Source organism: Vicugna pacos, chromosome 4, assembly GCF_048564905.1.
Source record: "Vicugna pacos chromosome 4, VicPac4, whole genome shotgun sequence".
NCBI classification, from domain to species: Eukaryota; Metazoa; Chordata; class Mammalia; order Artiodactyla; family Camelidae; genus Vicugna; species Vicugna pacos.
Genome location: NC_132990.1, coordinates 71983918 through 72001020, shown reverse-complemented (window position 1 = coordinate 72001020; position 17103 = coordinate 71983918). Strand labels below are relative to the sequence as shown.

The following is a 17103-nucleotide window of genomic DNA, read 5'->3' as shown; positions in this document are numbered from 1 at the left end:
GCCTCGTATCCCTGCGCCGGGATGAGCCGGCGGCTCCACGTCAAATAGTGCCGTCGCTGCCCCCCCGCCCGCGGGAGGGTTCCCCGCGCCCCCGGCTTGCGCCCCGCGCCGCTCCCGTTCCGGAGCGCGGGCCGAGGCTCCCCGGCCAGGGCGAGCTCCCCGCTGGCCCCTCGCAGAAGTTTAGGTTGCCTTCTAAACAAATCCTTCTGCCCCACCCCCTTGAAAAATTGATTTGGGAGTTAGGGAATGAAGGCTTTCTTTTTTTCTTTCTTGCCTTCTTTATTATTAATATTTTGTAAAGCTTCAGTGCTAAGAGTCGCCCCGAGCGAGGCCAGACTGCACGGACGGCCAGGAGCGCCGTGGCTCCACCAGGGGACGGCGCCGGCCGGGAGCGGCCGCCCAGGGACCCCGACTGTCGGCCGAGGTAGGTTGCACTGGGCTAAGTTGGCGTCCCCCGGGTGGCGGCGCCTTCCCAGGGCCGGTTTGGACCGTGGAGAGGGCTGTCAGTTGGGATTGAGGGACGGGGGCCGGCAGGAGGGGAGGGCTCCTGGTCCAGGACTTGCCAAAGAGGGCTCTGGCCCGGGCTGGGGAGCGAATTTGGCCCCGGATTTGCGGTGAAGGTCCGGGAAACCTTCAAGCGTGGCAGACGTCGGGTGGAGGGGTGAACGAAGATCCGAGAGGGGCCCCGGGATCAAGGATGCCCACTGGGCACGGGGCAGGCCAAAAAAAAAAAAAAAGGTGAGGCCCGGGTTCAGGCGACGTAGACTTTAGAGGACGATTAGGTGTGAGAAAGGGATCTCCGTTAGGGTTAGGGGCAATGGACGAGAACCTAGCCTCGCAGGATTGGGAGTGAAGGGCATGGGTAGGGGGTGGTGGCCCCAGGGTCGCGCGCTGACTGAAGGCCCAGGACGACGTGCGTTCTGCTGTTCGAAAGAAACCGGATTGATTGCTGCGATGGGCGACCTTTGATGGTGGAAGGACGGGGCCAGGGGTCGGTAGGCCGCGCCCCGCAGGGACAGCGCCCTAGCCGGCCTGGACAGAGTGGGACTCGGCATTGGAAAGCGAAAAGCCGGCGAGACCGAGCGGCCGACTGGGGCGCATGCCGGGCCTGGCACCCGAATTCCGTGCGCAGGCCGCTGCGTCGGGCTGCAGTGTTCCGCACCCTGGCCGGCTGTGTTTTTGGCCCCCGGGGTCCCCACGGAGGCGCCGCTCGCCCAGGAGCAGAGGGGCTGATGCAGCCCCGAGGCAGGCGTAGGCTGACCCCCGCGAGCCGCTGCGGGGCAGCCCCGGCCCCTCCCAGAGCGGAGCAGCGGCGCGGAGCAGCGGTGCGGAGCGGGGCGGGGGCGGAGGGCATGAGAGGCGGGTCCCCTGACCCCGCTGGAGGCGAGAGGGCGGATCGGATTTGGAGTCTGCGGGCAGCTTGGTCAGAAGTGGCCCCCTGTGCCGCGGGGCCCCGCGGAGGGGCCCGGCTTTGTGCAAGATTAGAGGCTCCCGTCCCACCCCAGTACCTGCGTGTGTGTCGGTGAATCTCTCTGTGTTTGTGCGTGTCGATGCTCCTGCCTCTGAGGCTCTTAAATGCTTATGCACCCGTGTCTCTGTGCACATACAGTATTTTTGCGACCCTGCGACTGTCTGGGCTCCAAGCGTGTGAATCTGTGAATCTGTATGCGATTCCCCTGCATCCGTGTGTGTGTCTGGCTGTTAATCTCCTAGGCCTTTCATGCTCCGAATCTTCCGTGTTTTTGGAGGTCTTTTGTGTGTCCCTGTGAATGTGTCACTCTATGCGGGTGCGGAGGTCTTTGTCTCCCATCCTCTGTATTGTGTCTGGGACCCTTTTCTGTTTGTGTGTCTTCGTGTCACCTTTATGTGTCTGTGTGTACTTACGACTTGTTGAATGATTCTGTGTCCCTGTGTGCCTCAGAGTTTTTCGGGGTGTGTGTGTGTGTGTGTCTTTGTGTCTCCGTGTATTTCTTGGCGTCTTTGTGTGTCTGTATCCAGGACGGTGGATGAGTGGATGTGGGTTTTCTCTCACACGCCCTTGGCCCCCGTTCTTGCGCAGCCTGGAAACCCCAGGCCTTGAGCTCCGGAGGCTGGGCCTGCTTCTGGGCCTGGGTCGCCCTCTCCGGACATCTGGGGCGGGGGCTCGGCTGCTGCCGGGAGAAGCCCGGCGGACAAGGTTCAGGCGCGCAGAGCCGGGCAGCTCAGAGCCTGGTGCAGAGCTGGCGGACGGACTGGGCGCATTCTGCCCTCTGCTGGCAACACTCCGTCCCTGCATCCGCTGTCGGGCGACAGCCCGTAGGCAAGAGGGTCCTAATACCAAGCCCAGACCCTCGTTTTCTTCAGAAAGCACTTAGGAACCCTCCTTCCATCACAGACTCTGCAGAACTACACCAGACTCCAAATTCTCAGTACAGCATTCCAACCCCACCCCGTGTGTCTCACTCCCCACCTTCCCTGTGCCCGGGACTCTTTCTTCACACTTCTCTTTGGCAGAATGGGGGCCTCTGCGGCCCGGCCTCTGAGGCTTCTCTGATCTTCTGGCTGGCGTCCAGAGCCAAGTCGGCCGCGGTCCCCGGCCGCCCGAAACCCAGGTTTCTAGGCAGGAGGCCGTGCTGGCGGCCCCCCTAGGGTGCCACGGCTCTCTGTCCTGGGGCGCACAGAATCAGGGCACTTCACCCCGTGCCCCTGCCCACATCACCAGGGCCGACATCAGGAGGGCCAAGGGTGATGCTCAGAGCCACCCGCGGCTGCCGAGGTGCGGGGCCGGGACCCAAGCATCGGGCTGCTTTCTCTGGTCTGGAAGTGGGGCTGCTCAGACCACAAACTTGGTATCCCCTCTCCACGTCCTCACCGTTCACTGTACATTAACTCTCCACCCCACCCCAACGCCACACTCGGGATCACACCATAGGTCCTGTTTCTTGCTCTTTGTCTCGGCTCCCTGGGCCCCTCATTCCCCGCAGCGGAGTCAGCAGAGGTCCGGCTCCTTCGCACGCGCGCTCCGAGGCCCCAGATCTCTTTGGAGCACAATCAAGGCTCCTGCGCCTCCCGACCGCTTTGCCTGCTGAAAACGTGGCGGACTGGACGGTAGAACCGCGGCCTAGGCCAGAAGTCGGGTGTTGCTCGTAGGCACCGAGCGGCACCTCTCTCCGCCAGGCAGGAGCCGGTGCGATCCGGGACCCGCCGATTCCCCGGGGCGACCCCGGACCCACAACGCTGGCGGCCGACCGCACCCGGGCGCTCCGGCAGATCCGGGATTCTCTTAGACTCGGACTAAAGCGTCAGAAAGAGCTTTGGATTTTCTCCACATAAGGAGAGACCGAGTCGGCTGTTTGGAATTACTTGGGAAGAAGCAAAAATCGAGATGGAAGCTCTAGGGCGGTAGTCTCAGCTCTCCCAATCCTGCGGACGCCCATCTCCAGAGCTCTTCCCTACCCCTCTTGGCTCCTCTCAAGGCTTTGCACTCTCGGCGCCTGCCTGTGCAACTAGCTGTCTGGGAACACAACCCTGTGACCCACTCCTGGCATCAGAGCCCTGTGCATCCTGGAGGGTCCTGCTTCTGACCAGAGCCAAGCCACGGGATCCCCTCCCTGTTCACAACCCCAGCTGAAAGCGAGAATCCTGGGCAGGGATGGAGTATAGGGCGCAACGTGAAGGCGCCAGCACCGAGCCGCATGGATCCGAGATTCCACCCTGCCAGGAGGGAGAGTCAGGGCTGCCAGAGTGCCCAGACCTGTTCGGCGCTGCCCGCCCATCCTTGGCCCTAGAGCGCCTCAGATCCTTGGGCAGGGGGCAGCCAGACTGGACCAGAGCTGTTGCAAGGAAAGACCCAGGCCGAGGTCTGCTATTTCCAGGGTGCAGCCTGGTGTTCGGAGACCTGGGTGCTCAGGAAGTGGAACAGGGGGGCACTGAAAGAGGTCGAGTGTCCTGGGCTTCGGAGCCAGCGGTAACCACACTTCCCTCCCCGGATCCTGGTGTACTTGACCCCAGGACACGTGAGTCAAAGGCTCGGGCCCCTTCTTAGCCACCAGAGAGATGAGTGTGTGTGATAAGTAATCTGGCCCCCTTCCCACAGCCCAGGGAAAAGTGTCTGTGGTCTTCATGTGCCAGCAGAGAGCTCAGAGGCGCTGAGCCCTGGGGAGGTCCACAGAGAGGAATGGCTGGGGAGGTCCAAGCTGGGATCCCTCTGACGCAGTGGTGGGAGCAGCGTCTCACTCTCCCATCTGGGGTTTTTGAGGCTGAGGTGGCAGGGGAAAGGATTTTAGTCGGAGCTTGCTGGTGAGGCACAGTGTGTGTGGCTCTGGGACAGTGTGCTGCTGTGGCTGTGTGTGCAATGTGGGGCCTGCCCAACCCCAGCAAAGTCCTTCTGTCTTCTCTGCGGCCCAGCTCCACTCTCAACCAGCTGGTGGGGTCTCTGGCCACAGACTCATGACTTTTCAGCACAAGGTCCGGGTCATTAGTCATGGGATTCCTCCCTGGTGGGTCAGGAGATCAGCTACAAAGGCTGCTGAGAGCCCTCAGGGCTGGAGAGGGCCAGTGCACTGGCCAGGTGGCCCAGGGCTAAGGTTTTTCACCAGCTAGGCAGTGGTTAGAAGTGGGTTCAAGAGCAGGTCTCAGAGGGTCATCCAGATCTGGTTCAGATCTGGTTCGGCATCTGGCTGTGGGACCTCTGGGAAGTCCTGCCCTTTCTCTGTACGGCAGCTTCCTCATCTGTAAAGTGGGCATAATAGCATAGAGTCCTTGTGAAAATGAAATATAAATGCTCACCACAGTGCCTGGCACATAGTAAGTCTCTACTCAAATACTTGGATGAAAGGGAGTCCTCAGGACTTGGGGAAATCACAGCTGCCTCCTCCTCTTCCAACCAGAGACTAAGGGGAACCAGACATGTTTGAGCTCGGTAATCTATCTTCCTTTGGGGCAGGTGGAACTCAGGGCTAGGCAGCTGTGGGCTGGGACAGGAGACCCCCTCAGCAGTGCCCAGACATCCAGCACAGCCAGCCTCTGCCTTCACCACTGCCTCTGGCTGTGGTGTCTGGGCTGGGGGTATTTGGAAGGCCACAGAATTAGGGGCTTCAACCCAATGCATCAAAAGTGACCATGTGAGACTCTCAAGGTGCCGTTTATATTTATTTTTTAAAAGGCACTTTCCTCAAGAATCTCTGCATTTCTTGCCAAATGGATGGGCTGGGTTATTTCAGCAGTCCATGTAGAACCAGGGGCTTCCCCAGCGAAGGACCTGAGCCAGAACAAAGAAAAGGCCAAGAACCATATTTGCAGCCATAAAAGCCCCATTAGGACACTAAGAATAACTTGCAGAAAGACATTTTATATGAATTGGACACAAATTCACAAAAGCAGGAAAGTTCATTGGTCTCCACCCTGAGGGTCCATGGCTGGGGAAGGGGGCTGGGTGTGATGTGGGGGCCAGCGCCCATCCTATTTGATCTTTATCTTAAATCCACTTCAAAAGCTGGGCATCAGCAGAGTTGGAGGTTTGCCTCTTCCTGTAATTATTTGGTGTCTAGTAAAGTTTTTATGAGTGTCTGTGCAAATAAATGCATTTGATGTGCATTTGTTTTGGCTAGTGCCGCTTTATATAGGAGGCATGTGCGTCTTCTGTTGGCCCTCAGAAAAGAATGAGAGTGAAAATAAAAATAAAACCGAGATATCTGGACCAGGCAGAGGGGTGGAGCCAAGGCAGTCCCACAGAAGACCACCACCCCCTGACTCGTAGGCACTGCGGAGGCCGCCAAATGAGTTTGCACCCTTTGGGTCTGCTGTGCGGAGTTGCTCAGGGCTGGGAGGCAAGCTTGGTGGAATGCAGATTCTAGGAAGGCTTTTTTTGGAAACAGAATTCTGCCTGCCTTTTGATTACTGTCCTCTGGGTATTCTTGGTGGAGCACAATGAATAATAAATAAGGGTGAGTTTTTTGGGCGGCATGTTATCATTCAAGTGGCAGGATAAACCGATTTCTTTGGAATTTGAGCTCAGCAGAATCTGGCAGAGGGGCAGGTTGGATGGAGATGTGGCTCCCCAGCCGTCTCTCGACAAGGTGGCTGGGGTGGGGCAGGATGGGAGTTTCTCCTGTGTGGCTCAGGAAGCAGGGGTGCTCCCTAAGGGCCAGAAACCAGTCCAGGATGGCAGGGGCTAGGAGCACCTATGCCCCTGTCTCAGGTGTCCACCTGGTGCGCAGGATGCAGCCTGCAGGTGTGTTCAGTTTGGCCCACGTTTGCTGTCTCTCCTCCCAGCACCACAGTCTTGATTTATTTGTTCTAAAGTTATTTTAGCATTTTTATTGAAGTATGATATACATACAGAGAAGTGCACAAAGCATACATTTACAAAGGGGGCACACTTATGCCCCCAACACCTCAATCAAGGAATCTTTAGTGCCCCAGAATCTCTCCTCATGCCCCTTCCCAGGTGCTACCCACCCCCTCCTCCAAGGAAACCACTATCCAGTTTCTATCACCATACATGAATTTTGTCTGTTTTTGGATTTTATGTAAGTGGAGTCATAGAGTATGTGCTCCTTACCATACTTTAATCATGAGATTTTGTATGGAAATACGGATTTTGCTCCTGAAAAATCAGAGGTCTGATTATCTTGGACCCTGATTCCAGCAGGGTGTTGATCATCTGGAGCCCTTCCTCCATCCCCCAGTTAACCCCCACTCCCACCCTGCCCCAGGCAGGACACCCACCCTCTTCAGTTTGCCAGGTGACTCCTGCTGTCGGCCTATGGCTTCTTTCCCTGGTCTTCAGTCCCTCCCTCAAAGGAATCACTGTATGTAAACTGAGAAGGTATATCCAGAATCTTCTCTTATCCCAGTCTCTCCACCTACATCCAGTACCCCCTGAGGTAGAAACCATGAGACCTTTTAACAGGTGGGGAAATCAGCACCTCAGAGAGGTGAAGTCACTTGCCCGGGGTCACACAGCATTGTAAGTATCAGATCCTGGATTCAAACCTGGATTGGCTGGACCCCAAACCCCAGGCTCTTGTCACCTCCCCACATAGCTCCCCTGGGCATCCAGGCCCAGGCGTGAACAATCCCCTTCTGCCTCCTTCCAGCAGGGAGGAAGCTGGACTTTTTCCAAAGGAAACGCTGGGAAACACAAAACCCAAAACAGAAAACAGGGCAGGGATGGTTCCCAGGCCCCGGCAGCCTAACCTCGGGTGATGCAAGTCTAGTCTGGGACGGGCTGGTCTGGACTGGTGAAGCCTCCCCAGATGCAGCAAGGGAGGGCGGCATCATGCCAACCACTGAGTATCCACCACAAGCCAGGTGCTTCCTGTATGTCATTCCTGAATGTTCACAAGGTGCCTATGAGGTAGGTATTATTATGTAGCCCCACTTTACAGATGAGAAAACTGAGGTTGATAGAGGTCAAATATCTTGCCTTAGAGCACAAGTATATGAGGGCTATGCCTTTGCTCTGTGCCACACTGGCCCCACTCTTCTTCTTGGTTCAGCCCTTTTATCTGAGCCCCCTCCACTCTCCTGTTATGATGGAGGTACAGACAAGTGCTTCCTCTTGGGTGTGCAAAGATTCTGGAGCCTGGCTGGCATGGCTTGAGGCTTAGTTTCAGGGGTCATGTGGTAGTTCATAGGGCCTCAGTTTCTTCATCTGAAAATGGGGTTACTATTTCTACTTTCCATTACTATTTGGAGGTTCAACAAGGTCGGTGGGCTTTTGAATGTGGAAGAATTGGCAGTGGCCTCTTAGAGGGGGCAGGAGGGTCACTGGATATGCAAAGTTCCTGAAGCGGGAAAGAAGCCTATATGGCTGGTCGAAGGAAGGATGTGGCTGCCGGTGTGGGCAGGAGCCTGACCACAGGACATTATAGGTCATGATGAGGAGTGTGGACTTGAAGCTGAGGGCAGTAGGGAGCCATGGGAGGGTTTAAACAGCATAGTGCCACGGTCAAGTTTGTTTTTTAGGAAGATCTCTCTGGCTGCAGTGAGGGGGCGAGACCATAGGCCGGAGGCCAAATGACGAGGCCTTTGGGTTTCAATATCCCTTTTGTATGGAATGAGGTTGGGCGGTCCTCAGAGCAGACCTTATCCTCTAATTTCCCAGAGAGGTTGTGTTTCCAGATTCAGGGTTTCATGTTACACAGAGTTATTCTTTCTGGAATGTGTCCCCCGAGCAACCCCGCTGGACCCTCTGTGGAAGGAGGGGCTCTTCTGAATGCAAGATGCACATTTATGCAAAAAAGTAGAACATCCCAGTCCCGGGGCTTGGCAATGTCTGTCCTTGAAACAGTCTAGCAACCAACAGATGGAGCAGTGCTTATGAGTTAGGACAGGCTGCAAACATCAGTCATAGCAACAAGAGTAATGATAATAATTAACCTTTATTGAGGACTTACTATCCCAGGCCCTTTGTAAAGTCTGTAACATCTGTGATCTCATGGCATCTTAAAACAAGCCTGTGAGGTAGCTGGCATTGATACCCATTGTACAGACGAGGAAAGTGAGGCCCACAGAGGGGAAGTGCCTTGCTCATGGTTACTGAGCAGCAGAGCTAGGTTGGCATCCACTGCCCTTATGCTGCCACCTATGGTTGCTGGGCAGCCTCAGAAGGATGGTGAGCAGGCGTGTTGTTGAGTTCTGTGGGATCCAGACGGCCCTCCAACTGTCCCCAGGGCACAGAAAAGCCAGAAAATTCCAACTTGGCATCCTGGCTTCCACCTCCACTTCAGCCCACACAATCTGCCCGGCATAGTTATTCCTCTGGAAGAGCTTGGTAATTCAGGCTTTTCCAAACCCAGGAAAATCCTCCAAGTCTAGAATCCTCCCAGTGGCCTCTAAGTCCTCTTGGCCCGTGTCCACCTCCCTGGCCTCATCCCTGCCTCCTTCCCTTGCAGGCTGTGCTACTCGCCAAGTGTATTGGCCTTATTTCAGCTTCTCAAGCAACTCATACTCTCCTGCCTACAGGCTCTGAACAGGCTGTTCCCTTTGCCTGGCAGGCTTTCTCCACTCCGTTTTCCTAGCTTACTCCTATTCATGCTTTCTGTCTCAGTGTAAATGTCACCACCTCCCAGAAGCCTTCCTCGCTTCCTAGGTCTCCATCTTACATGTTTTCAGCAACATGTGTTTCTCCGTCACGCTGAGATGGGTTATCTGCCTTCCCCACCCTTCTCCCATCTCCTTGCAGTGTGAGGAAGGAGTGATGGGGAGGGCATCCTCAGTGTCAAGGCAATGGAAGGGGATCTGTAAGATGGGGAGGGGACAAGTGCCCTTGGAATATAACACCATCTGTGTTGTGCTGTCTCGATGGTTGGAGGTATGCCTCTCCCATGTAGACCAGCTGAGGACTCAAGGCAAGAAACGACTTCTCACTGCACGAGACGAGTCTGACTGTACTGAATGGTCACCCTGTTTCCTTCGTCTGCCTTCACTGCCTTCCCTTCTACCTGGGGCGCTAAGCATGGGGGAGAAGACAGCATGGACTCACAACCCACGCTGGAGAAGATGCAGATGGAGCCTTGGGCTTGCTAGATTCTTGGGGAGGGTGGAATGGTGTGGGGAAACTGAGGCGGCAGGGTCTTGGGGATGGGAGAGGAGCTAGGAGGCCTGGAGGTGGGGGATGGGAGAGGGTGAGGAAAGGAGAGGCTGTTCTCTGGGGAATTCTTTAAAACATTTTTTTTTAATTGAAGTATGGTTGATGTACCTGGGGATTCTTGATGGCAACCACAGAGACAGCTCCTAGGGGCGCTGTGATGGGCTCACACAGTGCAAGGGGACAAGAGGCATTAGTTAGGAGCCCGGTCCTTGTCAGAAACACCCAGTTCGTGCTGGTGACTGTCAGGATTCCATCCCTAAGGCCGCAAGCCCTTGTCTGCTGCCCTTGAGCAGAGACTCCCATGGAAGGACCTCATTGTGGGGGCAAATGGAAGATGGCAGCCCTGAGGGAACCCCTCAAAAGGAAAACTGTGTTTTGAGGATGTTAGGGCACAGGAGCAATTTTAAAAATCTGTTTTCAATCATTTCCTTAAGACACTCATTTTTAAAAAATAAATGAACATTAAGAAGCATAACACAAAGAAGAGCTTTTAGACACTAAATGTTCTCTGGGTTTAGGAAACGTTGCATCACAGGAGGGCAGGCTTTGTGGGAGTCTTGGAGCCCTGAGCTCTGGGTTCTAGGCTGCGTGGGAGCCCGGAACAGTCCAGGCTGTCCAAAGGAGAGCCAGGCTGGGGGGCAGTGGTGATGGGAGATGATTCTGTTATGCCCTGAATATGTGAGAAGGGATGGGCAGTAAGTACCCTGCATTCCCCTAATGAGAAGATACCCTCAAGTGTGTTTTTTTTTTTTTGGCCATTTTGAGTATAGAAACTCAAGACAAGGAGACTGTCAAATGCCTACTTAAAATATTTATGCTTTGAGTTGGGTATTACCTGCAAAGTTATAATCACAATATTTATTATAATTTTGTATGTTTATAACAGTAACCTGATAACTGGGTTAAAAAGAGATAGTAAATATAAATATTGATTTTTTTCCTTGCAGTTTCTGAGACAGTTTAATCTCAAACTCTTCACTTACATTTCTTCCTTTTTATGATTATTTTCAATTGTGATGAAATACACAGAACATAAAGTTGACCATCTTAACTGTTTTTAAGTGTACAGTATACAGTGGCATTAAGTATATTCACGTTTGTTATGCAGCCATCACCACCATCCATCTCCAGAATTCTTTTCATCTTGCAAAACTGAAACTCTGTCCCCACTAAACAATAACTTCCTATTCTCTCCTCCCTGCAGCCCCTGGCAGCCACCATCCAGCTTTCTGTCTCTATGAATTTGACTACGCTAGGTATCTCCTTTAGGCGGAATCGTACATACTTGTCCATTTGTGAGGGACTTATTTCACTTAACATAATATCCTTGAGGTTCATCCATGTTACAGTATGTGTCAGAAATTCCTTCTTTTTTATGATTGAATAATATTGTACGTATACACCACGTTTTGGTTATCCATTCATCTGGAAGTGGACACCTGAGTTGCTTCCACCCCTTGGCTATGGCAAATAATGCAGCTATGAGCATGTTTCTTCAAATCCCTGCTTTCGAGTCTTCTGGGTATACACCCAGAAGTGGAATTACTGGATCATATGGTGATTCTATTTTAATTTTTTGAGGAACTGCCATACTGTATTCCACAGCGGCTGCACCAACTTACATTCTTACCATTAGTGCACAAAGGTTCCAGTTTCTCCATGTCCTCTGTTGTTGTTGTTGTTGTTTTTGGAGGGGGTGGGGGGTCATTAGGCCTATTTATGTATTTATTAGTAGTTTTTTTTAACGGGGGTTCTGGGGATTGAATCCAGGACCTCGTGTAAGTTAAGCATGCACTCAACCATTTGAACTACACCCTCCCCCAGCTCTTTTTTTTTTTTTTGATAGTAGCATCCTAATGGGTATGAGGTGGTATCATTGTGGTTCTGATTTACATTTCCCTAATGAATAGGAATGCTGAACATTTTTTCATGTGCTCATTGAACATTTGTATATCTTCTTTGGAGAAATGTCTATTAAGTCTTTTCCTCACTTGGTGGGATTTTTGTTGTTGTTGTTGAGTTATGGAAGTCCTTTATATATTCTGGATATTAATCCCTTATCGAATATATGATTTGCAAATATTTCTCCCATACGGTGAGTTGCATTTTCACTCTGTTGATTGTCTCCTTTGATGCATAGAAATGTTCAATTTTGAGGTCCAATTTATCTATTTTTGCTTTTGTTGCCTGTACTTTGCCTGCATTGTTGAATTTCTGTCCTTTGCCTTTACTGAGCTGCTTTTCAAAATGTCCAGCATCACTTTCCAGAGCACTTCCCCCCATTTCTCCCTAAGTAGTTTGACAGACAAATTTATGTCTGGTGCTGTAATCATCCCAGCCGCAAATGCCTGTTTGCCAAACATTACACCACTAGGTTATACTTATTCTTGTAGATACAAATTCATGATCTGCAGTTTCTGTATTGCATCATAAAGTGAACTGTAAAAGGCTTGTTTGCAACAGTATCCAACCCCAGTGTGTACGTATGAGGCCACACTCCCAGGAGAAATTCTATAGCTACACAAAATTACTTTATCTCTTTTAGCCCATTTGTCAGCTTATTGCGATTAGCAGCAAAATGAGCACCCAATGAGGTCATTTCAGGCTAATATGTCTTCCCCAAACAGCGTTCTATTGGTCCAATGAAATAATCGAGACAGTGTCCCATAATACAACTTGCTTTGGAACGAGGCAAATATAAGGAATAATTTTGAGAGGAAAAGCCCTACTTTATATTCTAGCTATAGAATAATTAATATAAAATAATAGCAATAATAATAGCAGCAGAAATCACCACCATTTGTTGGGAACCACTCCAGCCTGGCACTGAGCACAGTGGTTTACACACATTCTCACCCTGCATCCACACACCAGCCTTATGGGGAAGGTACTCATATAAGGACCCAGGCTCTCAATCACTACATGATTCTGCTTTTATCCACCTGGTTGATGTCCCCAACACTGCACGGGACCCACAGGGGAGCCTGCCCAGATGGTGGTGGGGGTGATAATTCTCCTTTCCTCACTTACGCAAAGTTGGCTGCAGTGCTAGGGCTCAAACCCAGCTTGGTTCCCTCTGCCTGATGGTCGGTGGTCCTTCCCAGGGTGCAGGCTGATGGGGGGAGGGGGCATCACAGGTGGCCCCTCCTCACCCCTGCTCAGGCAGGTTAGAACCAACTCACCAACAGGCACTTGGAAGGAAGAAGGGAAGAAAGTTGCTACTCAGGTCATATTTTACACAAAGAAGTGACAACATAAAAACATCAGAGGCACACGAGATCCTGGGTTGCCTCTGCCTTTATTAAAAAGAGTTTATATTTTTACTTTTGGTAAACTTTAAAAAATTATGTAAAATTCCAAATGCATATAAAAGTAGAGAGAATAATGTACTTATCACCCAGCATCCACAATTATAACTCATGCCCAATCTTGTTGCATCTACATCGCATCCCAATCTCTCTCTCCCACTGGATTATTTTGAAGCAAATCCCAGACACTGTAACATCTCAACTACAGCTACTTCAGTGTATCTTTCTAAAAGATAAGAACATCTTTTAAAAAACAAGATTATATCCATAATACCATTATCACACCTGATGAATAGGCAGAACACAGGGGATTTTTAGGGTGCTGAAACTATTCTGTATGATACTACCATGGTGGGTAAGTTATTATCAGCGCACATATCTAGTCAATGTTTACATTTCCCTGGCTGTCTCATAAATGTTTTTTGCACCTTATAAAAAAGTCCATATATGACTCTTAAGTCTCTTTTAATCTAGAGTGCCCTCCCCTCCCTCCGTCTCTACCCTTGTCATTTATTTGTTGAAGGAACCTGGTGGTTTGTCCTGTGGAGTTTCCCTCAATCTGGACTGTATTCCTGTGGGGTTCTTTAACATGTTCCTCTGTCTTCTGTATTTCCTGTAATTAGATCTAAGTCTTGATCAGATTCAGGTTCGATTTTTGGCCATAATACTTCACAGGAGGTATTGTGTTCTTCCATCAGGAGGCCCATAACGTCTTGTGAACTCTCTTTTGGTGAAGTTGGCAGTCATCGATGGGCTTTGCCCAGGCTCATTATTTCCTTAGAGGATGCGAGATGATGATATTCTAATTCTGTCTTCCTTCTTCATTTATTAGCTGGAATACTTGTAAACGGGAAACTTCTCTTCATCAACTCTTTAGTTACCCCAAGGTACAGTACAATATCCACTGTACATACAACACAGGTGGTACAAAGACTTGATTCTTTAACAGTTCTCAAATAATGAGTTGGTTTCCTGACATCCTTGGAGTTATTTTTTATTGAGTTCTTTTTTACTGTCATTATGAACATGAGGGTTTAATGTGATTTGGTGTGTTTCAATCCCCCACAATCATTATTCTTATTGATGCTCAAATGATCCCACTCGGCTAGAGTGAGGTTCTTTGCATTGGCTCCTGCAGCCTTTTGACCTTAGTAAACTTTGATAACTTCCTTGCTTTCAGGACTAGCAAGATGTCCCAGATTTGTCTTGGACATTTTCTGCCCCAGACCTGGAATCAACCATTTCTCCAAGGAGCCCTGGTTTCTTCGAGTTGGGAGTGGTTTTTAGGGACCACAGTCAAGATTTGAGTGATGCTCATTGTCATTGAGTTGGTCATTGTTTCTGGGCATTTTCAGTGGACAGAGCTAGGGAAGACATTTGTTTTCTTAAAGATAGAATACAGAGTGAGCCATAACTGCCAAGACTTGGAAGCAACAAAGATGTCCTTTAGAAGGTGAATGGATCAACAAACTGTAATATATCTGCACAATGGAATGCTATTCAGTGGTAAAAAGAAATGAGGTATCAAGCTCTAAAAAGACATAAAGGAGCCTTAAATGCATATTGCTAGGTGAAAGAGGTCAATCTGAAAAGGCTACATACTGGATGATTCCAACTATATGACATTCTGGAAAAACCAAAAGTGTGGAGACACAAGATCAGTGGTTGCCAGGAGTTGGTGGGGAGGGAGAGATGAATAGGCAGAACAAGATATTTTTTAGGGTGGTAAAACTAGCCTGTATGATGCTACAATGCTGGATTACATGTCATTATAAGTTTGTCAAAACCTTTAAAATGTACAGCACGGAGAGTGAAATCAACTGTGGACTTTGGGTCATAATTATGTGTCAATGTTGGCTCATCAATTGTAGCAAATGTACCCCACTAATGCAAGATGTTAATAATGGGGAAGCTGCAGGGGGAGATGAAATGGTATATGGGAATTCTCTGTGTTTTCTGCCCAATTTTTCTATAAACCTTAAACTGCTAAAAAAAAAAAAGAGTCCATTACTTTATTTTCAAACTGTGAGTCTCTGTTGACACTTCTAATTTAAATTCAGGGTTACAGTGTTTCACTTAGCCTCATCCACCTTACATCTGCATATCCTTTCTCCCATGCTGTATGTCCTTTCTCCCCAGTTCCCAGGGAAAGAGATACTCATATGCTGAGTCCTACTTCCACATAACACTGTCAGATAAGAACACTGATGCCACCAACAATACAGTTATTGATTTTTTTCTTTGCAGTTTATTTACTTTTGCTTTGCCTTGAGGGAATATCTTATGAGGGATGGACAGTCAAAAGTACTGTGTTTTAGTCATTTGGGGTAATTCTTTTCCATGTGTTTATCACCAACTTGCCATAAGTTAGCTTTTTGTTTATTTTGCTTTTGATATTTGGAATTTCTTTTCTAAATATTTAACATGTTTAACATATGATTATGTAAAATATTCGCCTGGTTTCCAAGTCAGGTCTACAAATCATGGGCTATTACAAGTAGTCTAGCTCCTTCTCTGCCCATCTCCCCTGTCCTCTTCCTATTAGGTAACCATCCTAATCTACCCAATTGGAAATAAATAATTTCTGTTCTTTGTCAACAGCCTACTGCTATTTCCAGGCATTATATAAAAAGATTTCTGCACACTAGTTGAGCCTTCAAACAACGCCATAAGGTAGGTATTATCCCCCAATTTTGCAGAAGTGGAAACTAGAATTGAATGAGTTGGGACTGGAACCCGTGTCTCCCTGACTTCACCCATTTCTTCATAAATATTTCCAGAGCTCCTAACTCTGTTTTAGACCCCATCCCAGGTCCTGGGATACGGAGATGAACCAGGCAGGGCTCTGTCCTCAAGGGGCTCACGTCTAGTGGGATCATTCATGTCTGAGCATCTGTTCGTCTGTCGGTCCACCCACTGCACAGGGAGCGCCTCCAGGGAATCTGATCAACTCTAAGCGAGAGCCCCGCACAGCAGAAATCAGTGGATGTTTATTGAATGCATAAATAAATAAACGGAGAAAGAAGGTTGAAAGAAGAACAATGCTTGAGGTTATTACGGAAGTCTTATGCCTCTTACACTCAGAAACCTTTGTTAAAAATTTCGTAACTTTTAAATTATGAATATAACATACTTCATTATAGAAAATTTGGAAAGTATAGAAATTCACAAATGAGAAGACAAAAATAATCCAGAATACTAGCCCCCAGGGTTAGTCTTTTTGTTTATTCCTTTGGTCTTTTATATGTCTGGATATCTTTTTTAAAGAAACAACACTTGGATCTTGCTATATATATAGCTTTGCAGTTTACATTATAAAAAACACTAACCGTGTATCATGAACATTTTCCTAATGGAACATTCTTTCAAACCTAAGTGTCTACTTAGAGGTTGGATTTATTTTCACCAACGGTGACATCCTTTACCATATAAAATAATTATAAACCCAAGACTGAGTTTGAAATCAACATGGGAAGAATATTTAGCAGGTTTCCAGGCTGCACACTGGGCCTCAGCCATGGCTGCTCAGTCTTTCCCCAGCAAACACCCTGGGAAATGCCTTGAGAACGTCAGCTGGAGGCATCAGCCTTACTTGGCTCCTTTAAGTCTCAGAGTTACATCATCAGCACATTCACTTTCTACAGTTTTGATCTCTGTAGGTACCACGAAAATTCCCTTGTGGCTGCAGAAGAACTGTGATACAGGCATCAGAGTGTGTGATTAAGGGCTGGCTCTGGAGTCAGATTCAGCCTAAACTGGCTCCACCTGAGATGGGTGTGTGATCTTGGCAAGGACCTTCACCTCTCTGGGCTTCAGTTCTTTCATCTGTAACACAGGGCAGCACCTGCGCCCACCTCCACGGGCAGTCACCAGAAATTGAGCACAATGCCTGGCACATGAGAAGCCACCAATAAATATCAGATATTGTTATACCTTGTGTGTTTGAAGCGTCTTCTATTTTTTCCAAGCTGCCCTTGCCATTCTCTGGTGTCGGGGTTGCTCTTGACAGCTCATCTGGGTAGAAAGATACAAAGCAACTGGATGATCACCATCCTGGAAGGAAGCACTGGGCATGAGTGTCTCAGGTGTGCTCTGACCCCACCCTGACCTTAAGCAGCCAGATTACGATTTTGTTTCTAAATTCATCAAAATACTGCACAAGTAATCATGGAAGTCAATATCACACGGTAACTAAGTTTCTGGTCTTTGGAGCTGGAC

The 17103-nt window shown here is 49.4% G+C and overlaps 1 protein-coding gene and 1 long non-coding RNA gene across 2 annotated transcripts in view; one reads left to right on the top strand and one right to left on the bottom strand.

The window, feature by feature from the left end:
• LMX1B (LIM homeobox transcription factor 1 beta) overlaps positions 1–1536 on the bottom strand; it is an 81588-nt gene extending 80052 nt beyond the window's left edge. Inside the window, exon 1 of the mRNA XM_072960135.1 lies at positions 1509–1536. The gene's annotated coding sequence lies outside the window, so the exon portion shown is untranslated. The remainder of the gene's footprint in view (positions 1–1508) is intronic.
• On the top strand, positions 32–16788 carry LOC140696167 (uncharacterized). The gene is made up of 3 exons (XR_012072273.1): positions 32–424; positions 15487–15558; positions 16545–16788. It is a non-coding gene; the product is annotated as an uncharacterized lncRNA (long non-coding RNA).
• Positions 16789–17103: the final 315 nt, after the last annotated feature.